This window comes from Balaenoptera ricei, chromosome 5 (assembly GCF_028023285.1).
Source record: "Balaenoptera ricei isolate mBalRic1 chromosome 5, mBalRic1.hap2, whole genome shotgun sequence".
NCBI lineage: Eukaryota > Metazoa > Chordata > Mammalia > Artiodactyla > Balaenopteridae > Balaenoptera > Balaenoptera ricei.
In genome coordinates, this window is record NC_082643.1 from 83564831 (window position 1) to 83580991 (window position 16161).

The following is a 16161-nucleotide window of genomic DNA, read 5'->3' on the forward strand; positions in this document are numbered from 1 at the left end:
TAACCAGAACAATTAGGCAAGAAAAAGAAATAAAAGGCATCCAAATTTGAAAGGAAGAAGTAAAACTGTCTCTGCACATGACAGGATTTTGTATATAGAAAATGCTAAAGTCTCCACCAAAACTATTAGACCTAATCAATGAATTCACTAATGTTGCAGTACATAAAATCAATAAACAAAAATCAATGGTGTTTCTATACACTAACAATAAGCTATCCAAAAAAGTAATTAAGAAAAGAATCTCATTCACAATAACATCAAAAACAATGAAATGCAAATAAATTTAACCAAGGAGGTGAAAGAACTGCACACTGAAAAGTATTAAACACTGATGAAAGGAATTGAAGAGGAAACAAATAATTGGAAATTTATCCTGTGTTCATTATTGGTATTATTAAAATTTCATATATCAAAGTGATCTACAGATTCAATGTAATCCCTATCAAAATTCTAAAGGCATTTTTCACAGAAATAGAAAAAACACCTTAAAATTCATATGGAGCCATAAAAGACTCCAAAGAGCCATTTGAGAGAGAAGAACAAAACTGGAACCCTCACACTGATCTCAGATTATATTATAGAGCTGTAGCAATTACAACAGCATGGTACTGACATACAAACAAACATATATACCAATGGAAAAAAACCGAGAGCCCAGAAATAAAATCATGCATATATGTTTAATTAATCTTCACCAGGGTGCCAAGAATACAAAATTGAAAAAAGTAGTTTCTTACGAAAATTGTGTTGTGAAAACTGAACACCACTTACCAAGGAATAAAATTGGACCTCTTCTTACACAATACACAAAAATCAACTCAGAATGAATCCATGGTCTCCTTAACACTGGTCTTGACAATAAGTTTTCAGATATGACACTAACAGCACAGGCAACAAAAGCAAAAATAAACACATGAGATTACACAGGATAGAAAGCCCAGAGACAAACCCACACAAGTATGGTCACGTAATTTATGACAAAGGAGGCAAGAACATACAATGGAGAAAAGACAGCCTCTTCAATAAGTGGTGCTGGGAAAACTGGACAGCTACATGTAAAAGAATGAAATTAGAACACTCCCTAACACCATACACAAAAATAAACTCAAAATGGATTAAAGACCTAAATGTAAGACCAGACACTATAAAACTCTTAGAGGAAAACATAGGAAGAACTCTCTTGGACATAAATCACAGCAAGATCTTCTTTGAACCACCTCCTAGAGTAATGAAAATGAAAACAAAAATACACAAATGGGACCTAATTAAACTTAAAAGCTTTTGCACAACAAAGGAAACCATAAACAAGATAAAAAGACAACCATCAGAATGGGAGAAAATATTTGCAAATGAAACAATGGACAAAGAATTAATCTCCAAAATATACAAATAGTTCATGGAGCTCAATATCAAAAAAACAAAAAACCCAATTAAAAAATGGGCAGAAGACTTAAGTAGACATTTCACCAAAGAAGACATACAGGTGGCCAAGATGCACATGAAAAGATGCTCAACATCACTAATTATTAGAGAAATGCAAATCAAAACTACAATGAGGTATCACCTCACACCAGTCAGAATGGCCATTATCAAAAAATCTAGAAACGATAAATGCTGGAAAGGGTGTGGTGAAAAGGGAAGCCTCTTGCACTGTTGGTGGGAATGTAAATTGATACAGCCACTATGCAGAACAGTATAGAGGTTCCTCAGAAAACTAAAAATAGGACTACCGTATGACCCAGCAATCCCACTACTGGGCTATACCCTGAGAAAACCATAATTCAAAAGGACATGTGTACCCCAATATTCATTGCAGCACTATTTACCATAGCCAGGACATGGAAACAACATAAATGTCCAATGATAGATGAATGGATAAAGAAGATGTGGTACATATATACAATGGAATATTACTCAGCCATAAAAAGGAATGAAATTAGGTCATTTGTAGAGATGTGGATGGACCTAGACTCTGTCATACAAAGTGAAGTAAGCCAGAAAGAGAAAAACAAATATCGTATATTAATGCAGATATGTGGAATCTTGAAAAACGGTACAGATGAACCTATTTGTAGGACAGGAATAGAGACACAGACGTAGAGAACAGACATGTGGACACAGTAGGGGAAGGGGAGGGAGGGACAAACTGGTAGATTAGGTTTGACATAAATACACTACCATGTGTAAAATAGATGGCTAGTGGGAACCTCCTGTATAACACAGGGAGCTCATCTCGGTGCTCTGTGGTGACCTAGATGGGAGGGGAGAGGGGGAGGGAGGTTCAAGAGGGAGGGGACATATATATACATGTAGCTGATTCACTTCATTGTACAGCAGAAACTAACACAACATTGTAAAGCAATTTTACTCCAATAAAAAAAAATCAACAAAATGAAAAGGCAACCAAGAGAATGAGAGAAAATATTTGTAAGTCGTATCTGACAAAGGATTAATATTCAAAAAATATAAGCAACTGATAGAACTCAATAACAAAAAACAAACAAAGAAACAAAAAACTCAAAAAACAAATAACTTGAGGTTAAAATGGGCATATACCTGAAAAGACATTTATCCAAATAAGACACACAAATAACCAATGGTATATGAAAAGGTGCTCAACATCATCGTGGAAATACAAATCATCAGGGATGCAACCATTAGGGAAATCCAAATCAAAACTACAAGAAAATATCACCTCACATCTGTAAGGATAACTATTGTCTAAAAAACAAAAGATAGCAAGTGTTGGCTAGCATGTGGAGAAAAGTGAACCCTAGTACAGTGTTTGTGGGAATATAATTTATTATAGCCATTATGGAAAATAGCATGGAGTTTCTTTAAAAAAATTAAAAGTTGAACTACCATGTAATCCAGCAATCCCACTTCTGGGTATCTACCCAAAGGAAATATCTAGAAGAGGTACCTGTACTCTGATATTCATTGAAGCATTATTCACAATAGCTAAGGTATAGAAATAAGCTAAATGCTTAACAATGGATGAATGAATAAAGAAAATGTGATATATACATAAAATAGAATATTATTCAGACTTAAAAAAGAAGGAAAGCCTGTTATTTACAAGAACATGAATGGACCTGGAGAACATTATGCTAAGTGAAATAAGCCAAACACAGAAGTACAAATATTATATGATCTCACCGTATGTAGAATCTAAATTAGTCAAACTCAGATACAGAGAATAGAAATGTGGTTGCTAGAGGCTATAGGGGTGGGGAAATGGGAAGTGATGGTCAAAAGGTACAAAGTTTCCATTTTTCAAGATAAAGTAGGTTCTGGAGACCAACTATATAGAATAGTGCCAATAGCTAACAATATTTTATTGTTTAAAATTTATTAAGGAGGTAAATATAATGTCAAGTGTTCTTACCACACAAAAAATATAATAAGAAAGGTGATGGGAGTAAATGTTGCGAGGTAATAGATATGTTTACGGCCTTAATGGTGGTGAGTCTATATATGATTCTATAAACTAAATACGTACAGCTTTTTACATGTCAATCATACCTCAATAAAGTAGTTTTTAAGAAAATCAAAGGAAGTTTAGTTGTATGAATTTAGTATTTTGTCATCATCAAGTTATCTACATAATTAAAGAAAATTTAATAATTGACCTCTTCACTAGAAGTCCAACAATTATGTCAGTGACTCAATTTTCCAATATTCACTTCCCCCACCCACCATTTCTGATTGATGACATAGTTTCATTTTTCTTGGTCTGGAATTCACTTTCCCTAAAATGACTTTTTGACTATATGTTTGTATACTTGACTTAAAATCCAATGGGTGAGATTGTTTCTCTATTTTAAAGAAGATCATCCTACCTTCCTCAAAGCCGATACTGTATAACAGCTCCAGATATGATTCAGGAATTTCAGTACCAAACTGGAAGCATTTTAACCAATTAGGTTATCACTAGAGAAAATGAATCTCAATATAATTTAATGTCATTAGTTAATGTAATGATGCATTTTATTTCATATTTTTCACATAAATTTGTCATATTTAAAATTTTCAAGAGTTAAGTATATATGCAATGCCTGTATTTAATTATTAATGTGCAATCCACTATCTTATATCAGTCATCTTCCATTTTCTTTTAGTCACAATATTGCATATTGGTTTCAGTTCCTTTGAATTTCTTTAAGGTACTTTGTGTTGCAACACACTAGCAGATGTGTTTGTGTAATTATTTCTTATCTTTTTCTCTGCCTCATAATTTTGTTCACATTTGCTGTGGAGATTTTAGAAATCATGTAGATTGTTTGGTACAGGAAGGAAATCAACCCTGGACTGCCTAATTACTTGCAATCTTCCGTTTTTCCTTGGATGCATTTTTAATCTTACAAACAGTGGGCATTTTTGTTAACCCTTCCTACATACAGCTCTACTATATTTCCTATCATAGCTTTCTGTATATTAAGTCAAGTCTAGTTTTATATTGAAAGTGGATAAAGTAAGCCACGGTGTTCCAGAGGAAATACATTTGATTCAACATTTAAAAAATAAACTGTAGCTTGAAAGTTTTACATACAGTCATAACAGAAAGATAACTGGAAGACAGAGTGTATATATATATATATATATACACATACATACATACATATCTATAATACATCTACATTTACCTTAATCAATTGCTTATACATCTCAGTTGGGTTTTTTTGGTTTTGTTTTTGTTTACTTTTAAATTGTCCTGACATTTGGCTATGTTCACTGCTGTATGATTCACTTCTAAAAACAGAACAGGAAAGACAAGGACAACAAAAATAAGTTGAAAATTTAGAGAACATAAATTCTTGCAAAAATGGAGAAGCACAAAATGGGAGGAGTAATTGAGCATGGCAGTATTAAATATCAACAAAATAATTAATCACTAATTGGGTCAAAACCTAATGTTCATTTCCCTTTACTTTTTATCTCTTCATGACTCAGACTCTCAGAGCAGAGTTTTTCTGGGCATAATGGAAAGGGGAGTGATTTGTGACATGTGTGAACTAGAGATTTAGTGGAGTGAAAGATTCTGACATTCAGATTAAATAAAAAGAACTTAAACTAATTAGACCACATAGACTGGATAGTTATGTCCACACAACTGTTTTTTACTTTTTTACTTAAAATTTCTTCTTATTCTGAATTCAAAGCTGATGGAAGTTTATGTGTTATAAATAATAATTGAGCCACTTACTTACATTTACTAAGTAGGAAAACTTGATATATTCTACTAATACACATTTTCTCTTTTTCCCTTTATCACCAATCTTATTTATAAATTTTATCGCTTTACTTTCAATTTATGCCATATATGTTTTTATTACCTAAGAGATGCCATATAAATAACTGTCAAGGAAACCTGAATTAATCCTATATCTGTTCAATATGTGACATATTCCAGTTTCTCCATAATTATCCAGTTAAGCATATACACACCGTTAACCTTTTTCTCCTCTGTGTTTCAGTGCTCAGACTTCTCTCATTAATCATCTGTACACCTAGAGATTCTGCTCTTTTCTGAAACTCACACCAGACTACAGCTTTAGAGATTTGACAGGCATTAGATACTTTTTTACTTCCAAAAGAAGAATTAAATATCTCATAACTATCAAAATGAGGCTTAGGGAGAATATGTTTTAGACAGACTTTGGTTAAGAGAAAAAAAACATCATCAGGCCCAAGTACTCCAGTGACAAACTTCAAGTAAAAAAGCAAGTCCTTTTATTTGACTGAGATACTTATCCTAATTTAAATGGATAATGCATGATATCAGATATTTTGGTGTTTTATGGATAATTGGTAGGATTAATAATAGATTTTACAGAAAATTAGCTCATTTATCTCTGGGGTGACATGAGATGCTAAAATTAACTCTAGAAAATAGAAAATACTTTGATTTTACTTGAATATTTCAAGTACATCTTTAAGGGATGTCATTTTTAAGGAATTCGTTTTCATGTGTGTTAAGCATATGATAAAAGGATACAGAAAACCAGCAAATACACTGTTAAAATTTGTGAAATGGCTCACTGGCTTATGGACTGAAACATTTACAAGGTTACTATGTTCCTCATTAGGAAAACATGATTAGTTTCTCACTGATTAGTATACTTTGGCTTTTTTTTCCTTTTGAAAAAGCCAGAAACTATATTAATTTATTGATGGAAAATAATATCATTTCCCCAAAATGAATTTTATTGCATATGAATAACTGTATTTGAAGCTCTCAGTGACTAGTGAAATTTGGTTTATTTTCATGAGTTCTTTTATTCCAGCCATATTGCCTCCCATCAACTTGTTTCATTCATTTGTTGATGATCTATCCATTCATTCATATCTAAGTATATATTGAGTTGAATCAGTTGACCTAGATTCAAAAATGAATTAAATTATTCTTGTTGTCAAGTGTAATCAAGGAGGCAGACTATAAAAATATTTGAAAAATATGATTACTATTATACTGGAAGTCAATACTAAATATTAAAGTAGCATAAAATGAGCTTGATTAATAAACTCCAGTTAGAGAGTAGAGGAAGACTTTACGAAAGCAGAGACATGAAGTGGATTTTGAAGGTTCAGGAGGCTGACTTAAGGAGGCCAGCAGGGGTTAGCAGTCATGTACAAAGTCTCAGAAAATCAAAACCACATGGAGTAATTGCAGAAATTGGTATAATTAATGAACTTAATATGGCTTTAACATTGGACAGAAGTGGCTAAAAATAAGGCTAGATATGTTAGACTAGTGTCAGGTTTGTATGTTCAGATAAAGAGATTTAACATTATTTCTTGAGGAATGAGGAGTCATTTTAAAGAAAATGAATTATATTGCTAGATTTCTGTTTTAGTGAAATTATCCAAGTAACAGTGAAAATGACTGAGTTGGTGTAGGCAAAACTAGAGGCAGAGAGACAATGTTAGAGTGATTGAATAGTGTAGATGTGGGAGGATGAGAGCTGATCTAATACAGGAATAGTGTGAATGATTAGGCTAAAGAATAAACATGAGAGATTATAATAAATGTGAGAGATTATAATCCCGGAGTTCAATAGATATTAGTGAACAAATAGAAGTGGCAGATAAGGGAAGAAAAAAGTTTTGATTAAAAACTTTTTATAAAAGGAGAAGTACTGTGTACATTTTTACCTTGGGTACCTATGGGTTCTTCAGATGAAGATGTATAGCATTCAGTAAAATATACAGCCCTAGAAAGATTCTGGGCTACAAGTATAAAATTAACAATTGTTAATGCGTAGGTAGTAGTAGAACTACTACTAGTAGAGGGGGTACATGGTACAGATTGTAAACTAACATTAGGATTAACGACACTGCAGGAAACAAACTAATCAATAATTCACAGAAGTACCTGTTTTGTGTTTAATCAGAAATGAATTTTTGGAGAAATAGATTTTTAATGAAAGTCATCTTTAGCTAAGATAAATTGAATGAGAGGGCAATTATCTAGAATCTGAAGAAAAAAATTTATTCCTCCAGACATTAATTTTTTCATCTGTCAATGAATGCTTTTGGAATGGGGGTTTATTGCCCCCATGAGGCCAAAAATTGCCCATGTGGAAGGTGTGTGGAAAAAAAAATCCTTAATCTTTTTATGTATAAAGCAGAAGTGTACATATAGTAAATAGACAGATATATATCTGTAGTACAAAATTTCAAAAGGGCAATGATTTGGGGAAAAAATAAGAAGTCTCCTGGGAGGGGGACAATAAAAATAATTAAGAAACTCTGGTCTAGTATTGGGTGGAGTCTTCTATTATTTTATAAAGATATTTCTGTATATCATATGTGATTTGTGAACTCTTGAATGTCAACTCTTATACCAAATGTGATTTAATGGCCACAAAAGCACAAGGACTGGCAATTTCCCTCTCTTACATTTTTACTCCAGTTTCACAGTCTGACATTTTGACATATTTTGCCCGCTCAGCTGTTGTGAGGATGAACTTCTCTCTGCTTAGTTCATGTCCCTGAGGCAACATAAGCTTTTAATTTTGAAGAAACCAGGAACTTAGTGCCAAAATAATTAGTGTTACTTATTGGAAAATCATTAATGACATCATCATCAAAAATCACTCCAGTTTTGAGAGCTTCCTTTCTCTTAGGATGCTTTCATTTAGTTTACCACGTTTTTCCTTAACGTGATCATCCAAATGAGTTGTATTTAATTTTTTTTAAATTTATGCACATTTGACCTAACTATAGATCTTATAGAGAGGATATTTTTAATTGCATGTTAAATTTTGGATAAGTTTTTAGCACCTATTTGTATTCTGCCTAAAGAAGCAGAGAAGAAACTAGTAATTATACAACTTCTTCCCCTGGTACTGTCACATAAATAATGGGTTGTAAACAAGCTTAAAGAAAAAAAATGTTTCTCTGGATACATTTTGTGGAAGAAGCAGGTGACTTCTCTGCCAAATGCATGCATGAGGCAAGCAGATGAGATTTGTAACCTAATTCCTCTCAAGCAGAAAGGCAGTTTGGCTAGGTAAGCGAAGAGCAGCCTAAATCCTAGCTGAGGTGAGTAGAAATGGGTTTGCGCATTGAATACCTAAATTCTAGCAAACAAATTCTTCTACAACTGAGGTATCTGAAAATAACATTCTGATTTAAATTGTACTTTTGCTGAATTATTTTGTAAACAAATGAACTTAAGGAGTCTTTAAAAAGAATTTCTGGGCTCATATTGTCATCGAAATTCTCAATTGAGTGACTCAGTGAGAAAAATCTCTTCTCAAAAAGTCCTTTTAATCGTTCAGTCTTTTCTTATGCGCTCACTAAAGATCCAGGTCTGGGGGGAAAATAACAAGATTTTCATTTTTAATATGTTATTTTCTGATGTGAGGAAAGTTTTAACTTAGAGTCCATGACTTGCTGCTGGGGAGAGGGTGTCTTGTTTAGCTACAAAAATGATAGAACAATTATCAGTGCTTATCAATGCATGTTCTTTTATTTATTCCCCCCACTTTTAGGAGAATTTTTCAAAGGAGTTCTTGACCTGCAAACATTAACAACATTTTATCTGGTGCCGTTTTGACTAGACTCTTCTCTTCATGTTTGGAGGGAGATAGTAAAAATTTTTTTTACTTGGCAGGAAAAATAGGAAAGTCCCCTCCATAGCATATTTCCATGGTTCCACTTTAGCCAGGCTTATGCTCAGCACAGTGACAGCCAATTTTGCCTGCCCAGGAAAGGGAGATGCAGGAGCCCCCTGCATCTTGTCTTGGCTTCACTCTCTCTCCAAATCTACTTTTCTCCTCATCAGGGCTGGTCACTGCTTAAGTCTCCCCTTTGCTTGAAGAATCCATGATGCATAAGCTGCAAGTTGTACATAATTTTAGGTAGGTTTTATATTAATAATAAAAAGTTACATTATACATGCATTATAATGAATTTCACTCAAATGCTAGAAAGACTGAAACATATCCACGGTGCCAATTATTTTTCCTTAAGTGTATATTAATAGAATTACTTCAAAATGTTATCAGAAGTTATTAAGGGAAATAAAAATAGGAAACAAAGCATGATGCCAAAACTCTGTCCCTTTGTGTATTTCAATATCAACTGAATGCAGTTACCATGTTTAAGACATTTTTCTTTAATTGGTAGCAACCTTCTTTGGACAGGAAGAAAGCATGCACTTTTGCCGAAGGGCATAATGCACTTGCCTCATAATAGCACAAAATCTGTGTCTTTTATAACCCAGAAAAGTTGAATACTTGTGTGATGTCACTTTATAATAAAGAGTGGATATTCTGAATGCAGAAAGTTCACCTTGAGGTTGAATAGCAGCTAGAACTGAGTAAATTAACTGAAGGAAAGGACAAAAATATATGAATAGACAACAGCATGTTTTCCCTTGAGGAGAGAAGCAATAGAATATTCACAAAAAAGCAATTACTATGAAAAGTAGTGATGTATGCAGAAAAAAATGAAAGTTAATGAGTTAAATAGAAAAGGGAAAGACAAGACGGCAATAAGAAACACAAGTTAAAATGTTAAAATGATAAACAAATACATGACTATTTGCAGCATCTGTAGATCATATGCTTCTTGAGTGCACCTGCTTATATGCATATCTTATCACCTCTGCCTGATTGTATACTACATGAGAAAATAATCTGTGATATGTTCATTTAATATTACTGACATCTCCTGTTCAAATGCTTAGTGTAGAGTTAGGATCTCAGAAACATAAATGTTGGACAAGAGAAACTTCATCATCTAGCTAGAGTCTGTCTGGACATCCAGATCCCACAAGTATAAAGTGTCTGGGAATGTTTTCTGAACTAAGCCTCAGATGTCACTTAGAAGGTCTCTGAACTTAAGAATCCAACTGAGGAAAGATTCTGTACTTCTTCCCTGAAGTTTCACTGTGTTCAGACATCTGAGTCCCAAAGACTAATGATTATGCAAATAGGAACAAACAAGAAAAATATTTGCATATTCAGGCATAACTCAATCTGCTCCACACCTCCCATTGATCAACCCCTCCTAAAGTCCCCCCATATTTTTTTCACACTTTCACCTCTGCTTAAAAACCCATTGCCTTTTCACTCAGTATGATAATCTCCAGGTCCATCCAATGTTGCTTCAAATGGCATTATCATACTAAGTGAAGTAAGTCAGACAGAGAAGGACAAATATCACATGATATTGCTTACATGTGGAATCTAAAAAAATTATACAAATGAACTTATTTACAAAACAGAAACAAACTCACAGGCATAGAAAACAAACTTATGATTACCAAAGGGGAAAGGTGGGGGGGAGGGATGAACTGGGATTTGGGATTGACATATACACACTACTATATTTAAAATAGATAACCAACAAGGACCTACTGTATAGCACAGGGAACTCTGCTCAATATTCTGTCATAATCTAAATGGGAAAAGAATTTGAAAAAGAATACATATACGTATATGTATAACTGAATCATTTTGCTATATATCTGAAACTAAAACAACATTGTAAATCAATTATTGTCCAATATAAAATAAAAATTTTTTAAATTAAAAAAATAAAATAGATAAACAACAAGGTCCTGCTTTAGAATAGGGAATTATATTTAATATCTTGTAACAACCTATCATGGAAAAGAATATGAAAAAGAATATATATATATCTATATATATCTATATATATATATATATCTGAATCACTTTGCTGTATACCTGAAACTAACACAACATGGTAAATCAACTATACTTCAATTTAAAAAAAAAAAACAGGAAAAAAACCCATTGCCTTTTGTTTTATTGGAGTTGAGCTCAAACTGAGTTATGGTCTCTATCACCTATAACCTTGAGTAAAGTCTTACCTGTTTAACTTTGTCAGGTACAATTTTTGCTTTGGCACAGATCATCAGAAAAAGTAGTCACATGAAACTGGATTTTCATTTGCCTTGTAATTGTTATAAAATCTATTATCTGTTTTATTATTCTGTGTCCCAGATAATGCCTTTTATAAGGTAGTAACAGTAAATTTTATTTTTTATTTATTGTTTTTTCAATGGCAAAACTGAATATTGTCCAGTTACTGAGGATATATAGAAATAGTCTTTATCTTAAAACACTGGTGGAAGTATAAATTGTTTGTATTTTGTGTCGACCCATTTAGTAATATACATCAATAATTTTAACACATTCACACTTTTAACCAAGTAATTCCAAGTCCTAAGAATTTACACTAAGGGAAAAGACAGAGATTTGTACAATTATTTATGAAAATATTTCTAAATGCTGAATAATGAAATAATGGTTAAGTAAATTGTGGCATATCCAAAAGAAAAATTGTTATAAAGGTATAAAATAACATTGGCAAATGATATTTAATAATATGCATTCATTATCCTGTCGTATTTTTAGTGCCAATTGGGAGTAGAAAGAGATTTATTATGGCCATATCCTAACCATGTGAAAGAAATTATCTAAGCAGAGAATGACTTTGAAGGCTCAAGAAGAGTGAATCTCAGATATAAAATATCAGTGAACTAGAGACACAGTAATAAACACTTTGCTCATGAGGTAGATTTTGAATAGGCATCTTTATTTGGAATGTATCAACTCTCAAGGAGAGCTTAGGAAGTACGTGCCCCTCTAAAATAATATGGAAATTATTTGTATCTGTATGTACTTTTCTGGTCAGAGTGTTTAGATTTAATCAGGTTCTCAAAAGATTTGACAACCTCCAAAATCTTAAGAACAAACACGTTTGAATTAATAGAAGAATGTCTCTTATATTGGACCAAGGTGATTTTTCAGCTATTTCAATTAACGATATAGGTAGTATTTTTAGCCATCTCTCTGTGCTTGCACAGCTTCCTGGTACATGCAGGCCCATAGTCTAAATATCATCAGTTAAAAATGTAAATGGAAACAAGAAAAATGATTTTATTAAATAGGTGTTCGCCATTCCATCAGCCAAAGTTGCCTCCCTCACTTAATTTTACACAATACCCACAATGTTGCTGAAAGTGACAGAGACTAATGGAATCAAAAGTTCTCTCTCACTCATGCAGGTACAAGCTAGATTTCAAATTATGTAGTCATTTGCTTTGTTCTAGGGGAACCTGTTTCTTCAGTAACAGCATTTTACTTTGTATGGTAATCGAGCTTTTCAGAAGGAAACTGCTTCTCCTATTAGGTTTCCTTGAGTAAAATTTCTGCAGAATATATTGAGTTCTGTTTCTTTAAACACTTTAAAACATTAGCTTACATTTTTTTATTATATACTGTACAGGTAAAGTAAGCTGAACTCACTAAATAATTCCCGTTTAATTGTGGTGCATAAAGCTAAGATATTACACTGCAAGAAATATTACTGGTTGCCTTTTCAGCATTTTAAAGGTTTAAGAGCAATATTCATCCATCCAATCTTTCATTTATTTTAAACACAGGCACCAAAGACTGAGCATGTCTAAGAGCATCAGGTAAATCTGGTCTCATGCACTTTATTTAGATGAAACGGAATGTCAAAGTTAAGAGCAGTAGAAAAAAATAACATGTTTGATGAACACCCAGTTGAACAACATTGGAATGTACATTCATAACTGATTCTTTGGAAAATAAATGCAATACAAGTGCATATAATTATAAAGTCCTAATAAAACAAAAAAGATTTGTTATAAAATTAGTTTGAATTTTAGTATCATTATACAATATTAAAAGAATGCATAATAATCTTTTCAAAACATTAGTCATCTGTTTTATTTTGCATTTCTTTCCTCTTATTGTTTCCCTCTCTCTGAGTCTGGGCCATTAGAGTTTCTCGAAATGTTTGTATTACATAGATATTTGTGTAAATGCTGCAAAGTTGACTCCAAATCTATATTAGACATGAGTGTACTTGTATTTCAATTCTTGTGATTATAAGTGGCCCCTCTCCAGACTATTATGTTTTCTTATGAAACACAACAGAAAGTATCAGATTAGGGGAAAAGAGTGGCTCAGGCTGCTCCAAGCAATTAAGAGAATTAAAGAAAGTTACTAGTGGATGCTTTATGTACAGCAGGGGCTCTGTAGATGAAGAAATATAACTGCTAGACACACTTGTGCTGATTTGCACTGTAGAATTGAAATTATCAGGAGTAAATATAATTACTTAGCAAATTTAATAAATGTTGTTTGGGGTTTTGAAATGATACTTCTATCCACAAATTACATGGTGACAAATGTAGTAACATACACTCAATTGTACCTTAAAACACAAAAATATGTAGAACGTTCTGGAATGCAGCAGGATGGTTATGGAGAAATAGAGATGATAAATTACTGCTAATATTGGGTGCTAACACACTCATAGTTACTACCCATGCTCTCATGTTCCTTCTTTGATTATGTAATTTTGCCAAAATTATTTTTTAATATCCAATAGCTTAGATATCCAGGCTGCCCTCCTGAATTACAAATAAATTTTTTTATTCTTAGTAGGAAATAAGTAAATATTTGTTAACACTCAAAATGAAGTGCCTTAGATAAGTATTTAATTAACAAATAAAGTAGCTATTGCTCTTGAGCTGCAGTGATTGGCAATAATTGCTTTACGGAATTTAATAGTTACGAAATTAACAGAGATAAGTAATAAAAGGAAGAAATTAAGCTACACTTTCCATCATAACTTTAATTTGTGTGCTCTTAAGAATCATAAAAATGATTGGTCTTTTACTAAATGAATATTAAGATAAACATTTATACATCCTATTTTATCTTTGGAGGACTATGTTGACCCACTAAGTCATAGTTGATAATTAAAATGCAATACAATTTTTATATTAAAAAGGAATAAAGTATTTTGTAAAATTGCCATATGGCACAAGCCTATTCAAAGTGTAACTCTTCTGCTATAATACTAATAACCATTAGTCTTCTACTTTAAACCAGTAAAATTTTAGAAAAAAATTCAATAGTTCAAGTATACTAGAGTATTTTATCAAACTTGTTTAAAATATTGTATTAGTTTCCTAGTGCTGTTGTAACAAAATAGCACAAACTGGGTCGCCTAAAACAACAGAAACTTATTCTCTCACAGTTCTGGGGGGTTGGAAGTCTGAAATCAAGGTTTCTGCCAGATCAAGGGCTTTAGGGAGGAATCCTTCTTTACCACTTGTAGCTTTTGGCGTTTGCCATCAATCCTTGGTATTACTTGGCTTGTGGACTCATTGCTCCAATCTCTGACTCTTTTGTCACATAGCCTTCTTCCCTGTGTATCTGTTTCTATATCTTCAAATCATCTTTCTTCTGTGTATGTGCCTGTGCCCCAAATTCCCTCTTCTTAAGAAACTGATCATATTGGATTTTGTGACCACCTTAATCCAGTATGACTACATCTTAGTCTTATTACATCTGCAAAGACCGTATGTACAAATAAAGTCACTGTCTTACACAGATCTACTAGAGAATGGACTTGAGGATATGGGGAGGGGGAGGGGTGAGATGTGACAGGGTGAGAGAGTGTCATGGACATATATACACTACCAAATGTAAAATAGATAGCTAGTGGGAAGCAGCCGCATAGCACAGGGAGATCAGCTCGGTGCTTTGTGACCACCTAGAGGGGTGGGATGGGGAGGGCGGGAGGGAGGGAGATGCAAGAGGGAAGAGATATGGGAACATATGTATATGTATAACTGATTCACTTTGTTATAAAGCAGAAACTAACACACCATTGCAAAGCAATTATACTTCAATAAAGATGTTTAAAAAAAAAAAAGTCACTGTCTTAGTTGGTTTGGGCTGCTATAATAAAAATAAAATAGACTGGCTGGTTTAAACATCAGACATTTATTTCTCACAGTCCTGGGAGGCTGGGAAGTCCAAGATCAAGGCACTAGTTGTCTCAGAGTCTGGAGAGAGTCCACTTCCTGGTTAATAGACAGCTGTCTTTCACTGTGTCCTCATATGGTAGAAGGGGTGAAAGAGCTCTCTGGCATCTTTTTTTAAGGGCACTAATCCCATCATGAGTGCTCCACCCATACAATATAATCTCCTCCCAGAGGCCACACCTCCTAATAACATCACATTGGGAGTTAGGATCTCAACAAACCAGTTTTGTGGGGGACAACAACATTCACAATAGTCATATTCACAGGTTGTGAATGGACATGATTTTTTAGGGACACTATTCAACCCAGTACAAACATGAAATATCCGTGTTTTTGTAAGTCCTAAGACTGACTACCCCAGCTGTGTGGGTGTCCTGCAACAGCGGTCCCCAACCTTTTTGGCACCAGGGACCGGTTTTGTGGAAGACAATTTTTCCATGAATGGGGGTGGGGGGGGATGTTTTAGGCAGTAATGCGAGCGATGGGGAGCAATGGAGAGTGACAGATGAAGCTTCACTTGCTTCCCCGCCGCTCATCTCCTGCTGTGCGGCCGAGTTCCTAACAGGCCAGGGACTGGTACGGGGTGTTGTGGACCCCCGTCCTACAATAAACAAAAATCCCACTGGAATATTCATCAACATACAATAGATAATATTTCTCATGCTCCAGTACAGGGACTGGCAAACTTTTTCAAATATTTTAGGTTTTGCAGGCCAGATTGTCTCTGTTATAACTACTAACATCTGCTGTTGTAGCTCAAAAACAGCCATAAACAATAGGTAAATAGATGGGTGTAGGCCATGGTTTTG